Source organism: Sceloporus undulatus, chromosome 2, assembly GCF_019175285.1.
Source record: "Sceloporus undulatus isolate JIND9_A2432 ecotype Alabama chromosome 2, SceUnd_v1.1, whole genome shotgun sequence".
NCBI lineage: Eukaryota > Metazoa > Chordata > Lepidosauria > Squamata > Phrynosomatidae > Sceloporus > Sceloporus undulatus.
The window spans coordinates 63,438,028-63,465,064 of NC_056523.1; the positions used below are offsets into that span (position 1 = coordinate 63,438,028).

General features: G+C 43.1%; 1 protein-coding gene across 3 annotated transcripts in view; it reads right to left on the bottom strand.

Annotated features, from left to right (window-relative positions):
• FBLN2 (fibulin 2) overlaps positions 1 to 26,498 on the bottom strand; it is a 208,492-nt gene extending 181,994 nt beyond the window's left edge. The window contains exon 1 of one of the 3 annotated variants that reach the window (XM_042452149.1): positions 26,408 to 26,498. The gene's annotated coding sequence lies outside the window, so the exon portion shown is untranslated. The remainder of the gene's footprint in view (positions 1 to 26,407) is intronic. The other 2 variants (XM_042452150.1, XM_042452151.1) reach the window with 2 other exon arrangements.
• Between the last annotated feature and the right edge of the window lie 539 nt (positions 26,499 to 27,037).

Below are 27,037 nucleotides of genomic sequence, written 5' to 3' on the forward strand. Positions count from 1 at the left end.
GGACTCTTAGGACGCATGCATCATTGAAACACCATATCTCCACTGTGACTCTAAGCAGCTTTATTTTGGCTGTCTGTAACAGGCCCATGTTGGCTATCCTTCATGTAACCATACCCTTTAACATTGCACAGATGAAAATTAGGATGTGTGTACCCAAGCAGCTTCAGAGGGTGGCCAAACCAGAAAAAGTTATTAATGAGGAAGAACACACAAGCTAAGATAAGCTGCAACAGTTTGCTTTTGCCCAAGCCAACTAGGAAGAATAAGATACTATCTCCATCTCTCCTCTCCTCTCCTCCTGCTGAGTTAATTGAGTGCAAACTACTTTCACACTTTGAATTCAGTTTTCAGCAAACTGACAACAAAGAGGGGAAGTGAAAGGAGTGAGAAACTTGAACATTTTATAAGCAGATAAAATAGTGAGATGACAGCGAGTTAATCAGGACTGTTTTTGCAAAGTCAGAACAGCTGAGAGGTGTGTTTAACAATTACAAATAAATAAGTGGCCGTCAGAATTTCAGTGTATATTTTATGCTGTTATAGCTAACTGGCCAGTATTTAGGCAGGCACAGAAGGGATAAGAAACCAGTACCTTACACATTAAATGTAGAAGATTCAGAACAGGAGCAGAGTGGGGTGCATATAATTTAGTTGGTATACAGTTGCAAAAGTACAGAAAGAACACTCTGTCAGTGTGTCATCTTGGGCCATAGAAACAGTGTGCACCTACCAGTCATATGTATGCCAATGTTGTGCATGACCTCTCCCCAAGTGGAGAGAAAAAGCACTGACAATTCTTCAGTTGAGTAAGTAACCCTGAACTGTATTCCAAATATTTTATCTATGCCCTCTCCCTGACTTTTCTCACTGCTTTTTGTAAATTTGCCCAGTCTGGTTAGAAATTATGTAGTCACTCCATGGAGGTCCCCCCCCCCTAAATCCTTCACTCATTGTGTTATTCTTGTATTAGGAGAAAGGTTCTACTGGCCTCGAACATTGATATTGCCTTCATGTTCTTTTGATTAGAATGACAACATTTAAATTCAAACAAGGATTCCTTTTGGTAGGTGACACTGTTTTCTTTCTCATTCACTCCACTGCCCATGACTCTCTCACATTTCCTTGTTTACAGCAGTTAAAGCATTAAGGGAACAAAATATCTTATCTTCCTCCCATTATGTTGTAAGTTGAAGAATTTACACAAAGTTCAAGATGGATAACAGTGAATTCCTATGCAAACATTCTGTCTCAAACTTCATTATAGTTGTTCTTCAGCCAGAAACTCTGGTCAGAAAACCTTTAGAAGGACAACTGATGAAAAATGTTGCCTTCTTGAGGGAGGAGGTCATAAAACCTAATTTACTATTGGGCTATCTCACCACACTACTACTTATCTCACTTCCATGGGTCATTCCATGGGTTTTTGTGAAGGAAATTGTCAACATTAATAGAGCATTCCCCACAAGGCTCTCTCTCTTGCTTTCTGTCTCTCTCTCTCTCTCTCTCTCTCTCTTTAAAAATACAAACCAATAGCACTTCTCCCATATTTGTCTTGCATCCCAGAAGAATGCAATCAATCACTGTATGTCACTTTTGGTTGTTGCTGTGTGCCTTCAAGATGCCCTAAGGTGAACCCATCACAGAGTTTTCTGCAGCTGAATGTGACTCACCCAAGGTCATCCAGTGGATTTCTACAGCTAGGCAGGGAATTGAGCCCTGATCTCCAGAATCATAGTCTAATGCGGAAACCACTGCATTATGTTGACTCTCTATATATCACTACACACACAGTGATTAACAAACAGAACTAAAATATAAAATGAGCACAATGTCTCACTTTCCCCCTTTTCCAGTTGCTAAAGATGAAACTGGGCTCAGTTACCTCTTTAGCAACTGAAGAAAGCAGGAGCTGAAATTTTTTTTTGCTCATTTTATTTTATTTCATTTTATGATTTGTTCTGTTAATCACTCCAATAAATACAGTCATATGTATGTATATACATATGCACAATACAGAGATAGATAGAAAGACAGACAGACAGATGGACTTATGGATGGACGATGATAGGTAAATCAATATATCTATAGGTCAGACTCTGTATTGGGGGATGGCAAGCTATCCAGGCAGAGAATTAGTTCAGCTCAACATACTGCTGACAGTGTATCTATGATCTTGGTTGGATTCACTCATACAAAGCTTACACAAAAAGAAACCTCATTGGACATCCATATTCATAGCTCTAAGTGGTTAATATGTGCAAACTACAGGTAAAATGTGCAGCAGTGTAGCAGCTATATAGTTAGGCTGCAGAAGAAGCTTTCATCTGGTTGAGTGCTGCTCTTTGTTTTACTGATTTTCCTTGTTGTATTTCTAATTTGTTTTGTGTTTTAATGGTTTTTTTAAAATTTAGTAATTCATTGTTAGGCATCTAGAGTTGCCTGGTGCATATCCAAATAAATAAGTGAACAACATGGCTCCTCAGCTCTTATGAGTGAATTTCTGCTGACAGGTCACTGCTACTGCTACTGTCATAAATGGAGAAGAGGATTTTCAATACTATTCCCAGTTCTCCTTGTAGCCCCTTTAGTATCTACTCTGGAAAATTCTGGAATCCTCCAGAGTAGCACAGGATGCTGCAAGGAAAAAGATAATCTAGTGGAAATCTCTCTCCCCCCTTCCTCCCCCTCTCTCTCACACACACAAGCATACAAACAACTCTAAGAGCTGGGGCTGCTAGTGGAAAAAATGCTTTTCCACAATAGAGTTACCCTGGAAAGGTAATATTTAGTGCACAGATCAACATCACAAGTAGCAGTAAATTTACTTGCTATGTTTGGGCTTTTCTAAACATGTTAATTTTACATACACGGTGAGTTAGTCTCCTACTCTGTCAACAATTAATTAGATTATTATTAAATAAAAGAGTGATGTGCCTTTATTATTCTTCAGCATTAAAAACCACTCTGCAATTTGTAGACTACAGGCATCATGACTAAATTAAAATAAACATTCTAGCCTATTAATCTAGTCCATAAATCCATTAATGGTGTGTTTCTGAAATTATGCCTTTAAACATTCTTGGTCCCAAATTCTTCCAATTAACCTCATGCTCCCAGGCTCCAAGCTACAAAAGTATGTTAGCCAATTAGTAAATCAGAGACTTCCAACTCAAACAGAATTGGTGTACTCTGTTTAGAAGTACATAAAGGTTACAACTGACTTTTCCCATTGAAATAGACAACAAAGGCCCTATTGATTTTAGAAGAGCTGCATTGTGCCCCCTGCTCCAAAATCTAAATATGTCAAACATTAAGTCAGTAGTTGATCACCTGAGAAACTAATGGTTTAATCTAGGTAAATACTTGCCCTATTCAGTCATTCAAACAATTATAATAGTGTGAACAGCAAACAAGAATGCACTTGGTGGTCCTGTTTCTTGGTAATTTCATCACTGAGTAGCCCTATTGTTTCCTCCTCCTCTGAGGTGGTGAGTCAATGATAGGTGTATAGGATCCCTACAATGTGTACAACTTTATACAATCATAGTTCTGTATAAAGGGATACCTCTTCATATGGAGGAGGACTCCTATTTCCTCATAACACATTGAAGGTGTTAGGGCAGGTAAAAAGAAGTATGTCCAAGAGTGTGATGTCAGCAGATATGGCCACATTCTGTTTCTTCTCATGACAGAACATTCCTCACTCTGGATGTTACAATATCTAGAATATTCTATGAAAATAAAATGGTGGCATCAGGAAGACCATGGAAAATAGCTCTGCTGGCAGAGATCCCCTTCCCTAATACCGGATTTAAGGACAAGTCAAGTAGTCTGCAGTTCGGGTCACAGATTCTGTGAGGCCTCTAAATAAATAAAGAATATGCAAAATATTATACTCCTTCCTCTCCCTAAAAAATAAATGGTGCGATTAAGGCACTTTCTTTTTAGTTGTATGGAGCTTCGTAAAATGGACACAGCTTAGGGCAGGGGTAGGCAACCTTTTTGAGCCGGGGGCCGGGTTGCTGTCCCTCAGAAAACTGGGGGGCCGAAGCCGGGGAGGTGGAGCTTCACCCTCCAAGGGCAGGGTCACGTGCCAGGGGTGGAGCTTCCACCCTCTGGGGGCGGAGCTTCCACTGAAGCCCCGCGGGGAGGAGGAGGCGTGTGCCCGCCCTCTCCTCCTCGGTCCCATCCCTCAGCTGAATGGGCTCCAAGGGGCCCTTTCAGCCAAAGGGGAGGGAGACCAAACAGAAGTGCTTGGGCACTTGTCCCAGGCCCTTCCCTTCAGCCGAAAGGGCTCCAAGGGCTGTGGAGGAGCCCAGGAGGCAGAAGGCTATTTCTGTAGGCCCATTCTCAGCCCGTGCAGCCCCAGACCTCCCTCCGGAAAAAGAAGATAAGAGGAGAAAAAGAGGAGGAAGAGAGGAAGAGGAAAAGGAGGAAAAGAAGAGGAGGAGGAAGAGAAGAAGAAGAGGAGGTGGAAGACAAGAAGGGAAGAGGAATAGGAGGAGGAAGAAGGGGAGAAAAGGAGGAGAAAGAGAGGAAGAAGAAGAGGAGGAAGAGGGGAAGAAGAAAAGGAGGAAGAGGGGAAGGAGGAGGAAGACAAGAGGGGAAGAAGAAGGGAAGAGAAGAAGAGAAAGAAGGGGAAGAGGGAAAGGAAGAGGAAGAAGAAGAAGAGGAGAAAGAAGAGCAGGAAGACAAGAGGGGAAGAAGAGGAGGAAGAGAGGAAGAAGAGGAGGAGGAAAAGGGAAAGGAGGAGCCCTCGGAGCCCAAGAAGGGAGGGAAGCCTCTCCATGGAAAGGCTTCCTTGCCCCCCCTGGGCTCCAGCCAAGGGCCCAGGCCGCCCTGGGAGCCACGGAGGACAGGGAAGCCTCTCCAAGGGAAGGCTTCCTTGCGCTCTTGGCGGCGGCAGCAGGAGCGGGCTGGTCCTCCTCCTCTCCGCTGCTCTTAAAGGGCCAGGCGCAGCTTGGATGCCAAGAGCGCTCCAGGCTGCCCCTGGCCCTTTAAGAGCAGCGGGGAGGAGTAAGATGAAGCCAGGCCTCGTCCTGCTCGCTGCCGCTGCTCTTAAGGGCCAGAGGCAGCCTGGAGGCCTCTTGGCATTCAAGCTGCGCCTGGCCCTTTAAGAGCAGCGGGGGTGAGGAGGATGAGGCTTGCCCTCATCCTCCTTGCCCCTGCCGCCATGGAGGAAGGGCCAGGGGCAGCCTGGAGGCCCTTGGCCCTTCCTCCGTGGCGGCGGGGGCAAGGAGGATGAAGCCAGGCCTCGTCCTCACCGCTGCATTTAAAGGGCCAAGGGGAGCTTGGAGGCCCAGAGGAGGAGGATGTGGCGGGGGGCCGGGGGTTGCTGATGCCTGGCTTAGGGCTTCAACATATCTCCATTTGGCCTTGTCTTCATCTCCCTTAGCACATCCATGGGGTTCTTTCACACTACACAGTTATATGACAGATTGCACTAACTGCTATGGTTCTGCCCTAGGGAACCCTAGGATTTACAAATTCAGAAAGGGATATTAAGAATTCTGGAACAAAAAATTCTAGAGCTTTCCTGAACTACAGTTCTCAGGATTCCATAGGATGCAGCCATGGCAGTTAAAGTGGAATTATAGTGTTGTAGTTTTATAGTTTCAAAGGCCTGCAGTAAAGATGTGAGTACTGAACATTTGTGCCCATTCATTCTGGAACAAATACAGAAATGAGCTAAATGGAGTTCTTTGGGTTCACTTTTTATTTAATGATGAAACAAATAAAAACCCCTTGCTATTGAGAGCTAAATTCTGACAGGCATCATGCATTGCTCCATAAGTTCTTGTCCCAGCCCTGTGATTGTTTCACCTTCTTTGCTGAAAAAAGCAGAAGTTTTGGTTGTGTCTACAGAAGTCTCTCTTTTTTCCTAAAACAAATATAGTTTCTAAGTGGATACACTGAAATTTTATTTATTTTGGAGTCTCAAAAGAAGAAATGACTATTAATATATAGTTTCCCCTCCTCACCTCTAAACAAGAAAATTAGTAACATTATTATTATTATTGCACTTGGTGCAAATGGCTGTTTTTACACTGATTAAGAAGAAAGTAGCATTGTTTGTTGTCAAGGGGAAATGGCAAAGAATAGAAAAAATACCACATGTTCAAACTAAACCTTTAAAGCAGGAATTTCCATTGCAGTTGCCAACTCTGAGAAATCTCCCAGCTCTAATATAACTTTCAATAGCAAGAGTGGGTTTTACTGACTATGCCCCCTTCAGAATCCTTTATGAATGAAAAGGATATAGGAGTTCTTTCTTGCACAAAATATATACCAATGAAATCAATCCTGATGAATATAAAGCCATGTCATTTCATGAGGGGAAGATAGTTGAAAAGTTCTGTGTGTTTAGTTATTAGACATTCTTGGTGGTCTTTATTAGACTTTACACCATAGGTAGATACATGCATTACCTGTTTAATACAATGGAAAAATTAATCTCCTCACCACCACCACCACCACCACCATCACCACCACCACCACCACACACACCATGGGTGTTTGTCTCACTGGCTGCATCTACACTGTAGAAATAATGCAATTTGACACCAGTTTAACTATTATGGCTCCATCTTACAGAATTTTGGGATTTGTACTATATGGGGCACCAGTACTCTCGAGCAAAGAAGGCTAAAGACCTTGTAAAACTACAGATTCCATGATGCCATTGGATGGACCTACAGCACTTCAAATGGGGTCAAACTGTGGGCCTGTACAGACAGGCCAAAATAAAGCTGCTTCGGGTCACTTTGGAGGTATGCTGTTTAAATGCCGTACACATCTTAAGAGGCCAGAAGCTGTGCCAAAGCCATGCTCCAGTCCTAAGGACTGAGTGTGGCTTTGGTGCGGCTTCCGGACTCTTAGAATGCATGCATCATTTAAACAGCATACCTCCAAAGTGACCTGAAGCAGCTTTATTTTGGCCTGTCTGTACGGGCCCTGTATTATTTCTACAGTGTAGAAATACATCACCCACTGGGTTTTAATATAATTTTTAAAAAAGCTATCCAAGGTGTTCAATCCTATCCCCAAAACTGGATCTGAAACTTGGATATAATGCTTTTAAAGTTCAGACTGTAATCCAGAGTAGATTCAAACCACCACCATTCTACACATACACCAGGCATCAATGATGGGGTACCAGATATGCATATAAACCATAGATATAAAAGGCATTATGGTTTGAAAATATCAAATTTTGCTGCTGTGATAGTGTTGCACATATAGTATTTAAAAAGATGTCTTTATACTGTTAAAAATGTTATAATTGGTTATAATTGTAAGCATGCTGGGCCCATAACCTGTAGAAAAGTAGTGCTGTTTAATTATGCAGGATGTGCAGCATGTCCTCAGTGCCTCTGAGCTATTTTTTTTTAAACCAGAAGCCCAGATGTACTGGGGACACACTGGGCATTATGCATAATTACATACAATCTAAATACTTTCCTACAGCAATCACACTGGTTATTCATTACTAGGGTCATGATAATTTGTCATACAGGTCATTTTTGTTCTAATATAAGGTTACCTGATTGCTATTTATATCACAATCAATGATGGGGTGCCAGACTATTGGAGCCCACATTGATATCCAGATCTGAAGTACAGATATTGTGAGTTGTTTGTTTTTTGTTTGTTTTTCCTAATAGTCTTAACATGGTCGAAAGAATCCATGGCTTTTGCACTGGCTAGCTAAGACAGGTCCTGTTGCTGGGAAGCAGGGTAGATGCTAATCAGCACTCCATGGAGCTTGGTATATGAAAGCAGCCTCATCACATGGGTTTGATGGAGTGGGGAAGCACAAATCCTTTTGGGATTAGATAAGTATGCATTGCTATCTTGCTATAAAACCTCAGCACATCAAACTGCTGATAACACTGAATTGATTATCACAAGCTGCAAGCCTGTTCTGTATTTTGTTGTACTTACATTAAACCAAAACCATACAAAGTAAAGAACAGATAAAGAACTTTCAGAAAGAAAGCTCTTTTTGGTATTATATATAAAATCCTTTCCACATCCCAAAACAAAAAAAAAAAAAAAATCCCTATAGATTTCAAAGGAAGTTACACAAGTAATTTGGAATGGGAGCATTACATTTAAGAGTGTAGCAAAGGAACATTTATTATGACAATATTGAGGATATATTACACCTACAAATAAAATAAAACAGAGAAGTTTTAGAACATTTACAATATCATTTACTATACTGTACTAAGAATATCACAATAAAAATTAAAGTAAACTGTTAAAGGAATTGATAAATGCACACTTTTTGCTTCTTTTTTTCTTGCTGTAGAGCATTGTATTATAAGTGACACAGTTCATGCTTATTGTGTTTCACTTTAAATCCTATTACTGTATATGCACAGGATATAAGCTGACTATTCAATTTGCTTTGGATGTTGCAAGTTTAGCCATTATAAACATAATGTAAAAACCTTGAATTTGGTGAAAAGGAACTGATAACAAATAATTAACACATAATTTTATATACCGGTGTTCCGGTGACCAATCGGGCTGCTGCATTTTGAACCAACTGAAGCTTCCGAATTTGGTACGAGGCTAGCCCCAAGTAGAGCGCATTGCAGAAATCTAACCAAGAGATTACCAGTGCAAGTACTACTGCTTCAAGGTCCTTTCGGTCCAGGTAGGGATGCAGTTGGTGTATCAACTGAAGCTGATACCAAGCACTCCTGGCCATCGCATCTATTTGGGATGTCAATTGTAAGGACGGATCCAGGAGTACTCCTAAACTGCGAACCTTGTCCTTTAGGGGAAGTGTGACCCCGTTCAGGACTGGGTGACAGAACTCCATCCCTGGACTTGGGGTACCTATCGCAAGTACCTCCGTTTTCTCTGCATTCAGTCTGAATTTGTTTTTCCTCATCCAGACCATTACTGATTCAAGATAGGCATCCAGAGGAGAGATGCCATCCCTAGTCACGGCAATAGTCAGGGACATAGAGAAATAAGTGGGTGTCATCAGTGTACTGATGACACCGCATCCATGTCTCTGGATGATCTCTCCCAGCGGCTTCATGTAAATGTTGAAAAGCATGGGGGACAGAATGGCGCCCTGAGGGACGCCAGATGTCAGCTCCCTTTTGGAAGAGCATCTGTCCCCCCAGCATCACCATCTGGAATCTGCCCCAGAGGTAGGAACGGAACCACTGGAGCGCAGTGCCCCCAATACCCAACTCCCTCAGGCGTTCCAGAAGGATACCATGGTCTATGGTATCGAATGCCGCTGAGATGTCCAAGAGCACCAGCAAGGTCACACTTCCCCTGTCGATGCCCAGACGGTCAGAATGGTCATATACTATCAATGGTAATAAAACCACATGAAGCTCATACAAATCTATGAAATCTATGAAATAATTTTGAAGTTAAGTTTTAACATGTGTGGAATGTACACATGGATGTAACTTTTTTTAAAAAAAATTGGATTAGTGTATCAAAATATACAATTTCAGTGTGGTTCACCTTGGGTCCTGTGCTAGCAGAAAGTGGAATATAAATAAAATAAATATCATATAAGCTCAGGATCATTTAGAATTGTGTAATCAGATGTGAAAACTATCTGTTCTCACTACTCCACCAATGCAGTAAATTTCTGCTAAGACATTCATGAGAGTTGACCATCCAAACTCTGTTTAAAGCCCTCCAATGGAGGAGAGTCCATCATCTTCGGAGATTGCTCCATTGTTAGACAGCTCATATTGTCAGGAAGCTCTTCCCAATGTTTATCTGGGGTCCCATTTATCAGCCCAATGCTCCTAGATCCAAAATGGCTAAACATCATAAAAAGAATATCCCGATAACAAAAAAATCTTTGCTGCCCACTACCCCCAATCCCTCAACCTGCAAAAATCAGCTACATTTGGGGCAATTCCAAGAACTGGAAGTGCCACAGTGTCACTTCCTATCATGCCAGGAACAGCTATGTGGTGGGGGGAAGTGAATTCTGCAGTTGTCCACCCTGGTATAATGGCAGAGCCCACCATACTTATTTCTCACTCAACATATTTTGATCAATCTACCAGGCAATAGATATCCCTACAACACTGTATGTGCCACTAATCCAGAATGGTCTAAATTTCAGCACGGCCAATGACAATTCTGGAAACTGCTGTCCAACATCTGAAGAGCTGCACATGACACACAAACCTGTCAACTGGACCATCGCAGCTTCTAATTCCTACTTTCATTCATAAAATGAATGTTGGTTCAGAATTTTTTTTAAAGCATCAAAACAATTATTTCTAATCACACTTACATTCTTTTCATCATATTTCATCACCACCAGCATGGAATCTAAGCTGTTTATATTTTCTCTGTGCTTTTTTGGACTCAGTCCAGGAACAGAGTTCATTAGCAAGGAGGTCAAAAAGGAAATAACCCTCTAGAACAGCAGTTACTGTAAACTAGAACTTCTTTTTAAGAGAACAGAAAAAGCAAGTAGGACAGGTAACCAGAAGATTAAAAATACTCAACAGAACATCTGCTTCTTTTAACACCATAAATGTCAATCTAAATCAAGAAAAGTTTGACCACCTCTTTCAAATTTGACTGTTTCAAGAAAAGATCAGAGTTTGGAAAAAAATACTTCTGGAAACTTCAGCTTCAAGAATCCAACAGCCAGCAGAGACACTGACCATACATCCACCAACTATTCTGATCTGGCAGGAACAGTCTCAGTTAATCCACTGTCATCCAGTTTTTCCAGTTGCTTTTAAAATATTACAGTCCCTCCCTTTTCCTCCCATATTCCCTCTTTGTCCTCGGCTTACTTAAATTGCTGAAAATTGACTTCAAAGTGTAAAAGTCCTTAATACTCAATTAAGGGGTGAAATAGACCATCCCAAAGAGGCAGCTTCAAGATGGCAGTGACAAAGCCGGATTGGGGCTGTGGCAACCACATGCCATGGCCCCAATCTGCCTTTTTACTGGCCAAAAAAGGAGTAGCAAATAACCACTCCTTTTTGCACGATCAAAAAGCTGACTTTTCCACCCCGCCATGGTGGGAAGCCGGCTTTAAGGTGCTCTGACAGCATGCAGTGTGTAAATGCCATGCCACCAAAGTGCCTGGAAGATGGCCCACATATGGGCTGCTACTGGGCTTGAAGCCAGCTTCTGGGCATCTTGGGATGTGCATCATATGTATACCACAGTCCCAAGAAGCCTGGATGCCGGCTCTTTATGCCGTTCTGTTTTACCCCTAACTCAGCAGGGGGGAGAGGAGTTGAGGAGAAAGAGTCTTGCCCTTCCCTGTAGACTCAAGCAAAAGCAAAGTGTTGCAGCCTCTCCTGGCTTGTGTGTTCTTCCTCATTAATAACTTTTACCATCCCACACACTGATGTTACTTAATGACCCAGTTAATGGCTAGGCTATTCTAGGAGTTGTCTTCCAAAAAAGGATTTTTCCCAGCTCTGAAAAAGTTCTTATCTTTTCATTGGTCAACCAATCATCAGGCAATCATTTCCTGAAAATCAGAAATGCATTCTGTGTATTAGTGATGGGGAAACAGTGGCCCTCCAGTTGTTATTGGATTCTAACTCTTCCCAGCTGCAGCCAGCAACATTAGCCGCCAGAATGATCTGACTTATAGTCTAAAACAGTAATTCCAAAAGATTGGTCCCCTGGATGTTTTTTGGATTTTTACTATTGACCAAGCTGGCTGGGGCTTCTGGTAGTTGATGTCCAAAACACTTGGAGAACCAAAGTTTGGGAATCCCTGGTCTAAAATTACAAATGGGGGGTACATTTTATCTAAAATGTAATAGTTTATTGCTGAGCAGGTGGGAAATTCAGAAGAGTATGACTATCAGGAAATATTAGGTAATAGAGAGAAGAAACTGAAAGAAAATAGTTTGGACTCACACAATGACAGTGTAGCTTTAACAACTCTCACTGGAAGCCAAAATGATTAAACCAAAGTTGTTGCCCTGTGATTATATATTTTGAAACATGTTAAGGGTCCAGTGTGCCCCACTAGCAAATAGAAAGAACCCCTTAATGAAATTACACACACATACATTTTAGAAAGTTAGGGGCAAAACAGACTCGCTAGAAATGCCAGCATCAGGGTGAAGTGGGAGCTTGGCAGCTGCATGCCACACACCCTGACTCCACCCTGATGCCACATCATGCCACATGCCCAACTGCATGGTGGAGGGTGTCACAGCACTCCTTTGGCACAGCGTTTATACATGCTGTTCCAAAGAAATGCCAAAAAGCTGCTGCCACCACAGCAAGAGCAGCTTTTTGCTGGCTCTAAAAGGAGAGACATTTTGCCATTCTTTTAAAAGCTGGCAAAGCACTGGATCAGGGTGCAGCATGCAGTTGCCATGGCCCCAATCCAGCATTGAGAGGGGTGGCAGGAAGCTTCTCCTTTGGGGCCGTCTCTCAAGCCCTTTAATCAGATCACTGGATTTATCAGTACTTTAGAATGAGCAAAAAATGGGGAAAAGGCGAACTGCCATCAGATCTCCGAGATGCAGTCATCATCACCCTATACAAGAAAAAAGGAGCAAAATCAGATTGCTCAAACTATCAAGGTATAACACTGCTCTCCATTGCTGGAAAAATCCTTGCAAGGATACTGCTGAACAGATTAGTCCCTGCTATTGCAGAAGAACTTCTCCCCGAAAGCCAATGCAGCTTTAGAGCTAATAGGAGCACTACAGACATGGTATTTGCCTTAGACAACTGCAAGAGAAATGTAGAGAGCAGAACAAAGGACTCTATGTAACATTTGTCGACCTCACCAAAGCCTTCGACACTGTGAGCAGAAAAGGTCTGTGGCAGATTCTGGAACGACTAGGATGCCCCCCCCCCAAATTCCTACAAATGATCATCCTGCTACATGAAGGCCAGCAAGGTCAAGTCAGATATGGCGATGCCCTCTCGGAGCCCTTTCTAATAACTAATGGTGTGAAACAAGGTTGTGTTCTCGCTCCAACTCTATTTACAATCTTCTTCAGCATGATGCTCCAAAGGGCTACGGCAGATCTCAAAGAAGAAAACGGCATTTATATACGCTACCGTACTGATGGTAGCCTGTTTAACTTAAGCCGCCTGAAGGCCCGCACTAAGACTCTAAACTATCTAGTCCGTGAGCTGCTTTTTGCTGACGATGCTGCCCTCATTGCCCATACGGAAGCAGCTCTGCAGCATCTAACATCTTGTTTTGCAACAGCTGCAGAGCTCTTTGGACTGGAAGTCAGTCTGAAGAAAACAGAAGTTCTCTACCAGCCAGCACCTCAGGAAGAACACTACCATCCCCACATCACTGTAGGCACATCTGTGCTTAAGTCCGTCCAGCAGTTCACCTACCTGGGAAGCATCATCTCCTCAGATGCCAAGATTGATGAAGAGATCGATCACAGACTGGCAAAGGCATATAGTGCATTCAAAAGGCTTCACAAAAGAGTCTGGAGTAACAAACACTTGAGGTGAAGCACAAAAATCAGTGTGTATAGAGCCATTGTACTGTCTATTCTCCTCTACAGGTCTGAAACATGGGTCACCTATCGCCAACACCTTCGACTCCTTGAACGCGCTGTTTACGCACAATTCTAAATATACACTGGACTGACTATGTGATGAATGTTGCTGTCCTTGAGCAAGCATGGATCACCAGCATTGAGGCCATGCTATTGAGGACACAGCTGCACTGGGCAGGACACGTTTCTAGGATGAAGGACCATCGCCTCCCAAAAATAGTATTCTATGGTGAACTCACCATGGGTCAGCGTAAGAGGGACACCCCAAAGAAGAGATACAAGGACTCCCTGAAACAACATCTCAGGCTTGGCCAAACTGATCACCAACAATGGTCCTCCCTGGCCTCGCATCAGGAGGCATGGAGACGCACTATCCACTATGCTGCAGCCTTTTTCAAAAGCTCATGGCGAATGAGTCTCAAAGAGAAACGACAATGCAGAAAGAACCACAACCCGGAAACATCACCCAAAGAGACTTTCTGCTGTGCTTTCTGCAACCGGACTTGTTTATCTCAGATTAGCCTTTTTAGTCACCAACGTGCTTGTATAAAGCGCAGGATGAGTCCTTCCTGAATCTTCATTCACGAAGCAAAGCCAGAGAGAGAATGAGCAGAAAATTCTGTTTTCATGCATGCAATGTCTTGGCTACAATCCTGTATGGCTCAGAGTAGTGTACTTGTTCTCCATGCAGGCCTATGCTAAACTGAGCCATATATCACCCCCAACTTACTAAACAGCCTCTGAAGCTACCCCATGGCCATTCATTGCCTTGCAGGAAGTAGGCAGGATCAGAGGAGTGTGGCTATGTCCCTGAAAACACATACAAAATGATTAGAGCAATGCTGAGATCCATCAGCATCGTCTAGAGGTATCAGCACTTCTGTAATCATTTGGTTTCAAGTACATAGCCAGATGCTTCTTCTACCCTGCTTGCTCCCTACAAGGCATAGACTACCCATTTGGGGGCAGAGTTTCAAAAGCTGTATAGTAAGATGGGGGTACTTACTGGGGAGGAAGTGAATACCAACTGCTTCAGCATTTGAATAGGTCATATGCAGGTATATCTGCATATGCCATAGACATGTCAGCCATTGGATGGGAACTCCATATTTTGCCAAGTCACCTATGAGTGGCTGCATCAGATTATATTCTAATGTGTTTCTTCTTGACATTAGAAGGGGGGGTGACATGTTCTAGAATTCCCAGCCATCATGGTGTTTGGTGAATCCATGGCTTGTTTGAGTTCTTTCACTGTTTTGTTTAGCCATTTCCATGGCAAGTGGAAGTAGTATGAACAGCATGATGCTCTTTCATCACAAGGCCACCACAAGTCAGGGTTCCCATTTGTTGTGTCATGCAGATATATCTTGTGGTTTGATACTCAGTTTGTTTCACAAGACATAACCAAACTTCTAAGCCAAGAAGAAGGCCAATAAATTTCTGCTCTGAAATAATTAAAATCATAATTAGCTAAAGATGTAACAACCACACACGAAGTATTGTAATTGGTTTTATTATACGTGGTTATAAATTTTTTTTAAAATACATATAGGAAGCTCTGGATTAGCAGTTTCCAGCTCGACTGGAATCTGGACCCATTTCAAACCGGCTTCAGGACAGGATACAGAGTTGAAACTGCCATGATCGCCTTAGTCGGTGATCTCCATCTGGGTATTGACAGGGGAAGTGTGACCCTGTTGGTACTCTTGGACATCTCAGCAGCATTTGATACCATAGACCATGGTATCCTTCTGGAATCCTAAGGGGTAAGGTACTGGGGGCACTGCACTCCAGTGGTTCCATTCCTACCTCTCAGGCAGATTCCAGATAGTGATGCTGGGGGGCATAGAATCATAGAATCATAGAATCATAGAGTTGGAAGAGACCGCAAGGGCCATCCAGTCCAACCCCCTGCCATGCAGGAAATCACAATCAAAGCATCCCCGACAGATGGCCATCCAGCAGCTGCTGTTCTAAAAGAGAGCTGACATCTGATGTCCCCCAACGTGCCATCCTGTCCCCCATGCTGTTCAACATTTACATGAAGACATTTGAAGAGCTCAACCAGAGACATGGGATGCGGTGTTATCAGTATGCTGATGACACCCAAATATGTTTCTCTATGCCTCCGACTACTGCAGTTACTAAGGATGGCATCTCTCCTCTGAATGCCTGTCTTGAGTTGGTAATGGGCCGGATAAGGAAAAACAAACTCAAGCTGAACTCAGAGAAAACAGAGATACGCCTGGTCTGGGGAAGGAAATTTGTCAACCTGTCCTGGACGGGGGTCAAACATAATAATAATAATAATAATAATAATAATAATAATAATAATAATAATATATTCCGCTTAATCATTTGAATTCAAGCGGATTACAACAGCAAAACAAGATACAGTTAAAAATTCTAAAAACCGCTATCCCCCTCAATATGAAAACATAGTAATACTAAAAACAGATAAAACCAAAAAGACATTAAAACAATAGTATAAAATAACAGGAACACTGGGTCACTACCAAAAATCGAGTCCTAAAAGAAGAAGTTCACAGTTTGGGAGTACTCCTGGACCTGTCTCTACAGTTGTCATCTCAAGTAGATGCGACAGCCAGGAGCGCTTTGTACCAACTTGAAGCAGTGGTACATGCTCTGGTAATGTCTCATCTTGATTTCTGTAATGCGTTCTACATGGGGCTACCCTTGTACCAAGTTCGGAAGCTTCAACTAGTCCAAAATATGGCAGCCAGACTGGTCACCGGTTCTTCAAAGTTTGACCATATAACACCTATCCTAAAAGATCTTCACTGGCTGCCTGTTAGCTTCCGGGCCCAATACAAGGTGTTGGTTATTACTTTTAAAGCCCTATATGGCTTGGAGCAGATTTACTTGTGGAAACGACTCTCCCTACATAATCCGCCCCGCACTCTCAGGACATTTGGGAAGAATTTGCTGGAATTACAAATGACCAGACTAATTTCAACTTCCCAAAGAGCATATACCACAGTCGCTCCAAAATTGTGGAACAATCTCCCAGAAGAGATCCATCTCGCTACCTCCTTGGAGGCTTTCAAGAGGGCAGTTAAGACAGATCTCTTCCAGTGAGCTTATCCACCCAACTTCATATAAGAAACACTATTCGATCGCCTTGATTAGAATTGGAGTTTTCCCATCACACCACCACTTTTAATGCTTCGTTTTTAATTGTTAACTATGTATTTTATTGTTGGGTTTTTTGTCTATATTTTTATATTGGATTGTAATCCCACCTCTATGCACCAGGGAGAGGTGGGAAAATATAAATAAAATAATAATTATTATTATTATTATTATTATTATTATTATTATTATTATTATTATTATTATTATTAATTACTGTTCCAGACTGGTTAAGTTAGCAGGTGGTTAAAAATATGGAATCTAGAGCAAACTCTTGAGTCTAGAGTATCATAGAGAGTATAATCAAATGTGGATTTACTGATACTTTTGAAGGGTGAATCAGTACTGTATATACCAGGGGTAGGCAACCTTTTTGAGCCGGGGGCCGGGTTGCTGGGGGCCAAAGCCAAAGAATAAATAATTAAATAATTTTTTAAAAAATTAAATAAATAAATAAAAAATAATTCCTACATACACTGCACACATCATATTTTGAAGTAAAAAACAAAATGGGAACATATACAATATAGGCCCGCTGCGGCCGCTGGAGCCCTGCTGCAGGGCTCCGGCGACCGCAACAGGCCTCCTACAGGCCCAGCACTGTGTTCTAAAATGGCGGTGAAGTCTCGCGCAACCTTTCCCGTCCTGCCCTGCGACGGGAAAGGTCACACGAGACTTCGGCCGCCATTTTAGAACACAAAATGGCGCCCGGAGTGGCGCGGAAACTGTGGCGGGGACGTAGGGTTGCCATAAGTCAGGACCTCCAAACCAGGACAAATGTAGGACAAAATTTTCAAATGGGTGCTTTTTTTTTTTATTTAATTGAGGACCCGGCGAAAAAATTTGCTGATTTTTTAAAAAATGTTAATATAAATGCATGTTTCTGAGACTTCTATAGACAATTGCCCCCCTTGCTCCCCCTTGCCCGCCGCTTGCCTGCTTCTTGGCCCCCCTTGCCCCCCTTGCTCGCCGCTTGCCCCCCTTGCCCGCCACTTGTCCCACTTGTTCCACTTTGTCCCCCTTGCCCACTGCTTGCCCCCGCTTGCTCCCCCTTGCCCGCTGCTTGCCCCCCTTGCCCGCCGCCAAAGGCCCCGCCGCTCATGCGAGAGGCCAAAGGCCCCGCGCACTCGCACGAGAGGCCAAAGGCCCCGCCACTCGCACGAGAGGCCTATGGTCCCGGGATTGGGGGGAACCAGGCTGGGGCAGGCAGGGGCCCCCCAAAAGCGGGATTGTCCTGGGGCTGCCGAGATAGGGGTGGCAATCGGCTGCAGGACCGGGCTGGGGCCGGTCCCAAGGCCTCGGCGGGCTGGATCCAGTCCACAGGCTGTCGTTTGCCGACCCCTGGTATATACTATCTTGCACTGGCAGCTGGTGGCTGCAATGTCAGTGGGATAGTGAATCTACTCCAGGTCTTAACCTGGACATTAAAGGAGCTATCCGGGTCCTGAACTACTTCTGTGTGTAGATTCAACATCTAGAACTACTCACAAGATGCCTGACAACTTATGGCAACCCCATGCATTTCATCAGGTTTTCTTAGACAAGAAATATTCAGAGGTGATTTGCCAGTTCCTTCCTCTGAAATACAGCCTACAGCACCTGGTATTCCTTGGAAGTCTCCCTTCCAAGTACTAAGTAGGGCTGACCTTGCTTAGCTTCCATGATCAGATGGGAGCTGGTACTAAAAGCCAAATTAGATTCAACATTTTGCTAGCATGGAAGCCATCAACTACCACTGCTCATTTCCAATTTGCTTGAGGGGTTTTCATGCATTTTCACTGCCCAAATGAACCTTTCTAAAAGGAAATTTTCTTTCATCAGAGCAGAACAAAATACCACCGTGATGCAAACCAGTCACATTTAATTTTCCTGCATACAAAAAAGTAGATCATTATACAAAATATCATAGTAAATTATACTATATTATGGACAAGACATTATTTAAGTAATTAGACAAATGTGGCATTGGAACCCTGGATAAGATTCTTGTCTCCACAATGCTACACCACACCTCTTTGAATTTTCAGATTGTTAGAAATGGGGCAGAATCAAAGAAAAATGACTCAGAAAAGAACATCTTTCCTCCTCACACACATACATGTTTCTTCACTAGGGAACTGTCCAACAGAAGAAAACAACAAATGCAAACACTACAAATGCCAGAGGCCATTTTTATTGGGATGCTTCCATTTGAAGGGCTTTCCTTTTGTCCCATGACAATGAGTGTTCTTTTTCCCACAGAACACCATGGGTTATTGTCACATTTCCTTACAGCATAAACCATTCATTTCATGGCCAAAGTGTCTCTTGATCATGGATATCTGATCTTGTTGATTTAGGAATTTGAACCACCCAGACGACTATGTTACAGGGCAGCCAATATAAATATCATACATAGTGTAAATAAATGCATAATTCTTCTTCCTTGCTACAAAATATGGAATGAACCTTTCCATAGACCTAACTACAGTACCATGAAGGAGATCAACAAGTTGCAAAGTGTCCAGAGAAAGGCAACCACGATGATCAAAAGTCTGAAAAATCAAGCTTTATATGAAACAGCTTAGGGAGTTCGATATGTTTAGCCTGGAGAAGAGAGAACTGAAAGGTGACATGAGAGCTATCCTTAAATATTTGAAGGGATATCATATAGAAGATGAAGTAAGCTTGTTTTCTGCTGCTCGAGAGACTACAACACTAGCAAAAGGGAATAGAACCAAGGATAAATAAGGTGCTGCAGGTGCATGTTGCATCTGCATGATTTACATTACAGCAAGGTAGCTAGGGATTTGAGCCAAGAGCTTCACATAAATTGTGGGTTTTAAGGAGTGGATTGAAGGTTATAAGAGAGGTGGCAACATGGAGCTGTTGTAGAAGTCCGTTCAAAGATAAGAAACAGAAATGGTGAAAGGGCTGAATATTCTGAGGGAAAAAAGAGGATAAGGCAGGGAAGGACAGAAAAGTGAAGATCACAGACTGGGCCGATTTAGAATATAAGCACAAAGTGACAGGAAGAGTAAGAACATGGAGGTAGGTACCAGAGCTAGGCCTGGATCCTAGAGCAGACAGGCATCCACTTTAGGATTGTCTCAAAGAGTATAAAGACACCAGATCCCCTCTGATCTTGAAAGCAATGCAGGATAAACCCTGGTGAATACTTGAATGGGAGACCACCAAAGAATACTGGTGCTGTAGGCTATATTTCAGAGGAAGGAACTGGCAAGACCACCTCTGAAGATTCCTTGGCTAAGAAACTATGGGCTCCCCCTAAGATAACCTGAAGGCATATATAAACACAGACACACACACATCATTTGACAGGAAAAAAATGGAGATACATATTTTGGCAGCCCAATGGAGAGTAGATTCAGGCAAGATTATCTATTGTATAAACAACAGTGCACATAACAGTGTAGACATATATGCTCTCTTTGGATAGTCATCCAAGTGACAAATGGTACTGAATTCTATCCTTGTACAAATTCCCAGTACAGGATGGGGAGACCTCAGCCTGCAGGCCTCATATGGTCCTAGGACCCTGTTTACAGACCTCAAGGCATTCCAGAAAACCCCTAAAGTCCCCAGATCTCCCCAAATACTTTAAATGAACCCAATCAGCACATTTTTTAGATGAAAAGCACCTCCAAACACCACAAAAATGATATTTGGGATACCGTTTCACTATAAACTCCATCAAAACCTGTAAAATTAACTTCTTTCAGTGGTGCCAGGATTGACACTGTGGCCCATGGCGGGGGGGGGGGGGTCATGGGGAAAGACTTCTGCCCAATTTACAGTTGCCCATCTAAGTGCTAGCACATTGGATCATGAATTAGTGCCATGACATTATTGGATACAGGCCCTAGAGTATGGAGGGGGAGGGGAAATTAAGGAGCTGAGACTGCTGAGCTGTATCAGAAGCAGGAAAAGATTAAGGAGAATGAGGGTAAAATAGAGGCCTTTTCCCTGTCCTGGTAAGCTCAGCTGTAATCTTTGACAAGCTGTACAATTAGGGTTATGGGTCATCAGCCTCCCTCTCCCTGAGATTTCAGGGTCAAACCTTAAGAGTAGGGGGCAAGTCCTTGTTATGCCCAAGAGGTGGAAAGGAAAGAGGAAAACAAGAACTGTACATATGTCAGTCAAGAGCTAAGCAAAATAAAACAGAGCTCGGGAAAATAAGATGAAACAAATGAAAGTTAACTGCTAAATAAGCAGCAACGGGCAACCAATAGCTGCAGTAGTTACTGTCATTGTCACTAAGACTGACATCTGTGTGGCCTTCCTTATAGCACAATAGGAAGTGTCTCCAAGTTCTGTGTTGCTGCAGGGGCTTGTGGGAGGCTTGTTGGCCATGCTAAAGGAGGTGTGTGATTTCTTCTCCAGGTTCTAAGCTGCTCCTGCTTATGAAATGAGGAGACGCATAGATCAGAATACTGACACTCCACTCCTTGCCTTTTCCCAAATGACATGATGGGCTCAGGTCCATGCACTCATTGTCTCGCACTCCCCAGTTCCCTCCACTAGCTCTGACTTTTGGGGATACCAATATTGCACAGTGCTACTTGGAAATGGAAGGTATCCATATTTTATAGCAGGGTTGGGCAGCACACATCCTGCTCATTGGAACTTAGATCGCCACATACCACTACTACACCCCAGACCCATACACACACACACGCGCGCCTTTAAATGGTTCTCAGTATCCTCTAGGATGCCAGTTTTGCATGAAAGGCCATTGTCTTTTGGTCTCTTATTTAAATACCTTTCCTTTCCTGGGCCTAAAAGAGCCTGGAAGGGGGGTCATGGTGTAATTGTCCTTCTGTGACTTTTAGAAAGCATGGGAGGGATGTTGAATTATTAACAAATAAAAACTGGGGCCAAACTTTCCCCAGCCCTGCTTTAAATGTACCCCATTCACCAAATTAATTGCCTTCTCCTCTAGTGACACTCATTCTGAGATTTGTCTCTCTGCCAGGAGTACTGGAAAAGCATAACAATCCCTTCAGATTTTGGTCAGTGCCCTGAGGCCTGACAACTTTGAGTTGCCAGTTTCAACACAGTCTGCTCTTCCATTTATTTCACAGCCTTGGTTAATCATATTCCATTCCCCCACCCCACCATGATTCACTATATATAAATCTTATGTGTTTGCTGTGGTTTGTTTTATTTTTATTCAGTTATCTTCAACAGAGATTGGATTTTTTTAAATCTTCCCCATATTACAGTGGCCATATTCAGATTACTTTTCCTAAGCAGTCAGTAAATTGGCTGTGTGTGTGTGCCTATCAATTTATGGCAACCCCATGAATTTACGGAATCTTGGGCGCATTACAGGCTGCCCCTTTGGGTGCAGAAGGAGCTCCTTCTAGTACCATGGAAAGGGTGCTCTATGTGCCCTCGCACGGCGCAAAGACGTCACGTCCACACCGCCCCGTTTGGAGGCAGCCCGTTCGTGACGTCATAATGGCGGCCTCTATGTGTATAGGGCGCTGCCATTTTGTACGTCCTGGGGACGTACTAGGGTTAGGTGCGTGCGTAAGGCACGCACTTTCCCAGACCCTAGTACGTCCCCAGGACGTATTTTACGCCTGTCTGTAACGGGCCATAGAGTTGAAAGAGACCTCAGGGGCCATCATGTTCAACCTCCTCCTATGCACAATGACACAATCTATGCACCCCCAACACACGACCAATTTATGATCCACAATAAACCCAAGGTCATTTTCACATGTAGCACTGCAGAGCCAAGCACCCTTCATTCTATACCTATTAAAATGCAAAATTCTACATTTAGGCAACAAATATCCAATGCACAGATATAGGATTTCATAGGGTTTTCTTAGATAAGGAATACTCAGAGTGGTTTGTCACTGTCTTCATCTGAAATATAACCTTCAATACCTTGTATTCATGGTATTCCCATGCAATACTAAGCATAGTTATCCCTGTTTAGCTTCTAACATCAAAAGGGATATTATCTTCAGGATATTTAGGCCCTGATCCTAGAGACAGAGTCTCTATAAATGCTGTGTGTGTGTGACAGAGAGGGGGGGGTATATTACAACTGTCTTTTTAAATGACTCCCATTCATCTGTAGGCTGTCAGCTTCTATTTGCTGTCCTCCTGGTGAAGTTGTCAGTCATTCTGAATGTCATGCTTTAGGGATGAGTCATGCTACACTTATGCTTTCCAACACCTGCTGGCTTCCTCCAGGTGCATTCCTAAGCCCAAAGTGGTTAACATCCATGTTAGACATGGTGTCTGCTCAGCTCTATTGTTTCAGGAAAGAGTTTTGAAAGGTTTCATAAAAGAGGAGAAGGAGAAGATATAAGAAGTACCAGAGGTCTTTTGTTTATTACATGTGGTTTGAAGTCCAACTATTATATTAGTAGCCCAAAGGATGTAATTGTGTGAGGATGGGGATGGTACTCGGACACATAGGCTCCCAAACAACAACAAAAATAATCCTTTTTTTCAGGTGCAAAGATTCATCCCTGTATCCAAAATCAGAAGTGTAAAGTGGTATAGTCAGCCACTCTAAGACAGCCAATGCCAAATATTAAAGGGCCTGTTGCAGTCCCACTCATCTAATTTCCCTTTTTTCTCCTCCTCAGACATGGCAACTGGGAGAAGTTCCCGTCAAAAGACTACTTTTTATGACAATGAAAGTGAGATGAGAAGCAGACTGTGAGGTTAAAAGCTCATCTTCTTGATGGCACAATGATCCAGACTCCTATAATGCTGCTACTTAGAATTTAGGTAGCTCTTTCAACAGTTCAAACACCTTCACATCCATTTTCTTGCAACCTGTACAACTATCTGACAAGGTGAGTCAATACTATGGGTGCCATCCCAGGAGAAAATCAGGACATATTATAATAGAAATACTCCCTTGGGAATGGCTTGCCTAAACTTAACTTATGTCCTGCCTGCTTTACTCACAATGTAAAATAGCGTGAGATGTGGTGGTAAAAAAAATAAATCTCTCTTATAATAAGGTTCAGAGAGATAAAGCCAAGCAAATACAAACTGCAAACTTCTTCCAAGGGTAATGTGTCTAGACTTTAACTGAAATTCAGGAAGACTAGTGGAAGAACTTTTGGTGGGGTGAAGACTGCTTTTTCTGTCCTAGCACCCCGAGGCTCCTGGAAGCATTCCCTCCTCCAGCCCCAAGAGTTGGCCAAATCTGTCTGCTGTCCTTGTACACATGAGCTGAGGTTACGGTTGTCAGGTGAAATAAGGGACCTTGTTCCTGTCTCTTTCATGGTTGGATAGAAGCAGGAATTCAGCAGGTGCATCTCTTACTGAAACTTTGTCTTCTACACAACCATTAAAGGGACAGGAGCCCTATCCCTGGCAACCCTAGCTGAGGAGAAGAAGAACTGCATGGCTCCTGGCCAGATAAAGGAGCTATGCCTGAAAGCCACTGGCACAGCTATGGAACAAGGTGTGGCGTAAGGAGGTATGGGAGAACTCTTTCAACTATGTCCTTTAAGGCAGTTGGTCCATACACGTTCTTATGATACAGTATGGCTTCTTGAAGACTGTATGTTTTTGCTGATTTTTGTCATGCATGTGTCCACTTGTTTCATTCTAGGGTGGGGGCTCCTTGTGAATATTTCTTTGATCTTTACCAGGGTTCTTCCAGCATTTAAAAAAAACAAAAACAAACATGATATTTTGCTGAGGTTGCCTTATGGTTCAAAGAGCACATTCCTTCTCTATGAATTATTTTTAATTTCTGGGATTATAGTGCAAAAACTCTATATTATTATTTTAAGTGAGACAACTGAGAAGAGAGGGATGTTTTGTGTTCCAATATGGTAGGAAATTAGAGAAATCTACTTAAGGTGGGAATAAAACCATGCAACTGGTGCTAGAAATTGCCAGAAAACAGTCCAGGACAGCAGAAACATCATTTAGATATTTTAAATAAGCCCACGAAGTATAGAAACAAACAGCAGTACTTCTTGACTTATGTCTAAAGGAGCCCCCAGAGCTCCCAAATATCACCATTAAGTCACCAGTAGCCTAAGACTCACTTTTGTATTTGATGCATCCAGCCTGATGCAGTCTGAATGTTGAACTAGGCCACTGAGAGACCAGGATTCGAATCCTCGCTTTGCCATGGAAACCCACAAGGTGGCCTTAGGCAAGTCACACTCTCACAGAGGATGGCAGTGGCAAACCTCCTCTGAAGAACCTTGCCAAGAAAACCCACAATAGGTTCACCTTAGATTCTCCATATGACTTGAAGGCACATAACAACAACATGCTAAACAGACAGCAAGTGTACTAATGGTTGGATTAGGTTATTTGGGAGATCCGGGTTCAGGTTCCCACTAGCCCTTTAAACTCACTGGGAGTCCTTAGGTCTCCCTCATGCTCACTTTCCCTCTCTCCCTGGCCTACCTCACAGGCTGCTGTGGACTATAAACATTACTGGACGAGAGGTGGCATATCAATGAAACCAATAAAAAATAATGAATGGCACTCAATAGACAGGATGCTACAGAATGACAACCTTCACACCCTTTTCCATTTTGCTCACTGCTGGGACTCTTACAATATTCTTTCTTTGTAATACTTTCTCTATAACCTCACAGTCAAAACCCTCACTTGGGAACCACTACCTTGAAGCCAATTTTTTTCCATAAAAGTCTTGATACAAGTAAGTTCTGAAGCATCTCTTGGGCTGTAAACCTCCACCCAGGCAACAGTTGGCTACAAAGGAACACTTTGGATGCATTTTAAAATGGGTTTTGTTTTGTCCTCCCCCATGCCTGCAACTTGCTAATATAATGTAACATCGTGTTTTAAAAATAATTAATTCATTGGAACCTACAAACTATCTTTCCTAGCTCATATAATCTCATAATCTATGGGCCAGTGGTGGATTTTACATGTGCTGTTACAGTTTCCATCACTTCAGGAGGGCCACATGCTGTTCAATCCCATTAAGGGCACTAAAAAAAATTCGTAGAGCCTGAACTTTCCAGAGTTCAGATGGCGCTGCGTGGGTTTTCTCAGGAAAGGTTTACAAAAGGAAGCCCCCTTTCACATCCCAGGAGCCACAAATCTTGGCCTCTCGCCCTTTCATTCCTTTGCAAAAAATTGGAAGTGCCCCTGCCTTCTTTTTAAAAAGACAAAGTTGGTTTCTAACAACAACAACAACAACAACAACAACAACAACAACAACAAGCTGAGGAAAGATTTCAGGAGATCCAAGGCTGACCTAACAGCAGTAAAACACACACACAAACACACACACTTGTTGGAAACCAACTACACCCAACTAGTTTGAGGAAACTAATGGGTGGTGGATCTCCATGGCACAAGATATTGGGGATGATGGGGATTGCTTTCCAAGGGCAGTTTGGACCAAGTCACCAGAGAGGTCAACTCATCCCTTTTTGAGACACAAGGAGAAACCTTGGGGGGGGGGGGGGGAATTACTCTTTTTGTTTTGGTCTCCAGGCTTCCAGAATGAGTTTTCCCCCAGTTATCCAAATTGGTTTCTGATGCATTGTGTCCTAAGTGGAGAAGGAAGAAAGTCCCAGAACCTTGCAGAGAGGAGGAGAAGAGGGAGGGAAGGGGGAAACCCAGGCAGGGCACAGAGAGGCTCCCTGTTTTGCAGTGGGGAACCTGGGCTCCAGTGGGCTCTTCAGCTGCCTGGCCTCCCCCTCCAGCCGCCTGGATCGCCCCTCTTTCACCCACCAGAGGAGACTTACCCCCAGACACCCTCCAAGCAAGCGTCCAAGCGGAGAAGGCAGCGGCTGCTCCTGCCTCTGATCCAGCTCCCTTGTGCAAAAGGGATTTTTTTGGAAAGCAGGAGGAAGGAGGTGGGAGGAATGGAGGGAGGAACTTTGGGGGGGAAAGTTGCTGTGAAACTGACCAACTGCGCCAAGTGTTTATCTAACCTGACACCCGGAGGCGGTGGTCCATCCATCATTGTTAATGACACTCTGAAGCCAAAGCCTTCAAGGCACTCCTTGATCTCTCGCTCTGATTGCATCCGCACTGCAGAAGTAATCAGGATTGACTCCACTTTAACTGCCAGGGCTCCAGATGGAGCCCTGGCAGTTAAAGTGGGGCCAACATTCTGCAGTCCACCTCTCAGTTCTGTGACCCAACCCACATATTCCCTTTACCTTTTCATGAGAAACACCAATGTGATCCCTTGCCTTGTCCCACGGCTATATCTTTAAATTCTAACATATGAGAAATAGTTGTTGCTTTAAACAGCAACCAAACTCAGGCCTGCTCTTCCTCTCTCTTTTCTACATCAACACTGTGGATGCAGCAGTATTGTTTCTCTATGCCCAATTCCCCCAATCATGAGAAAATGAGAAATGTGGCTA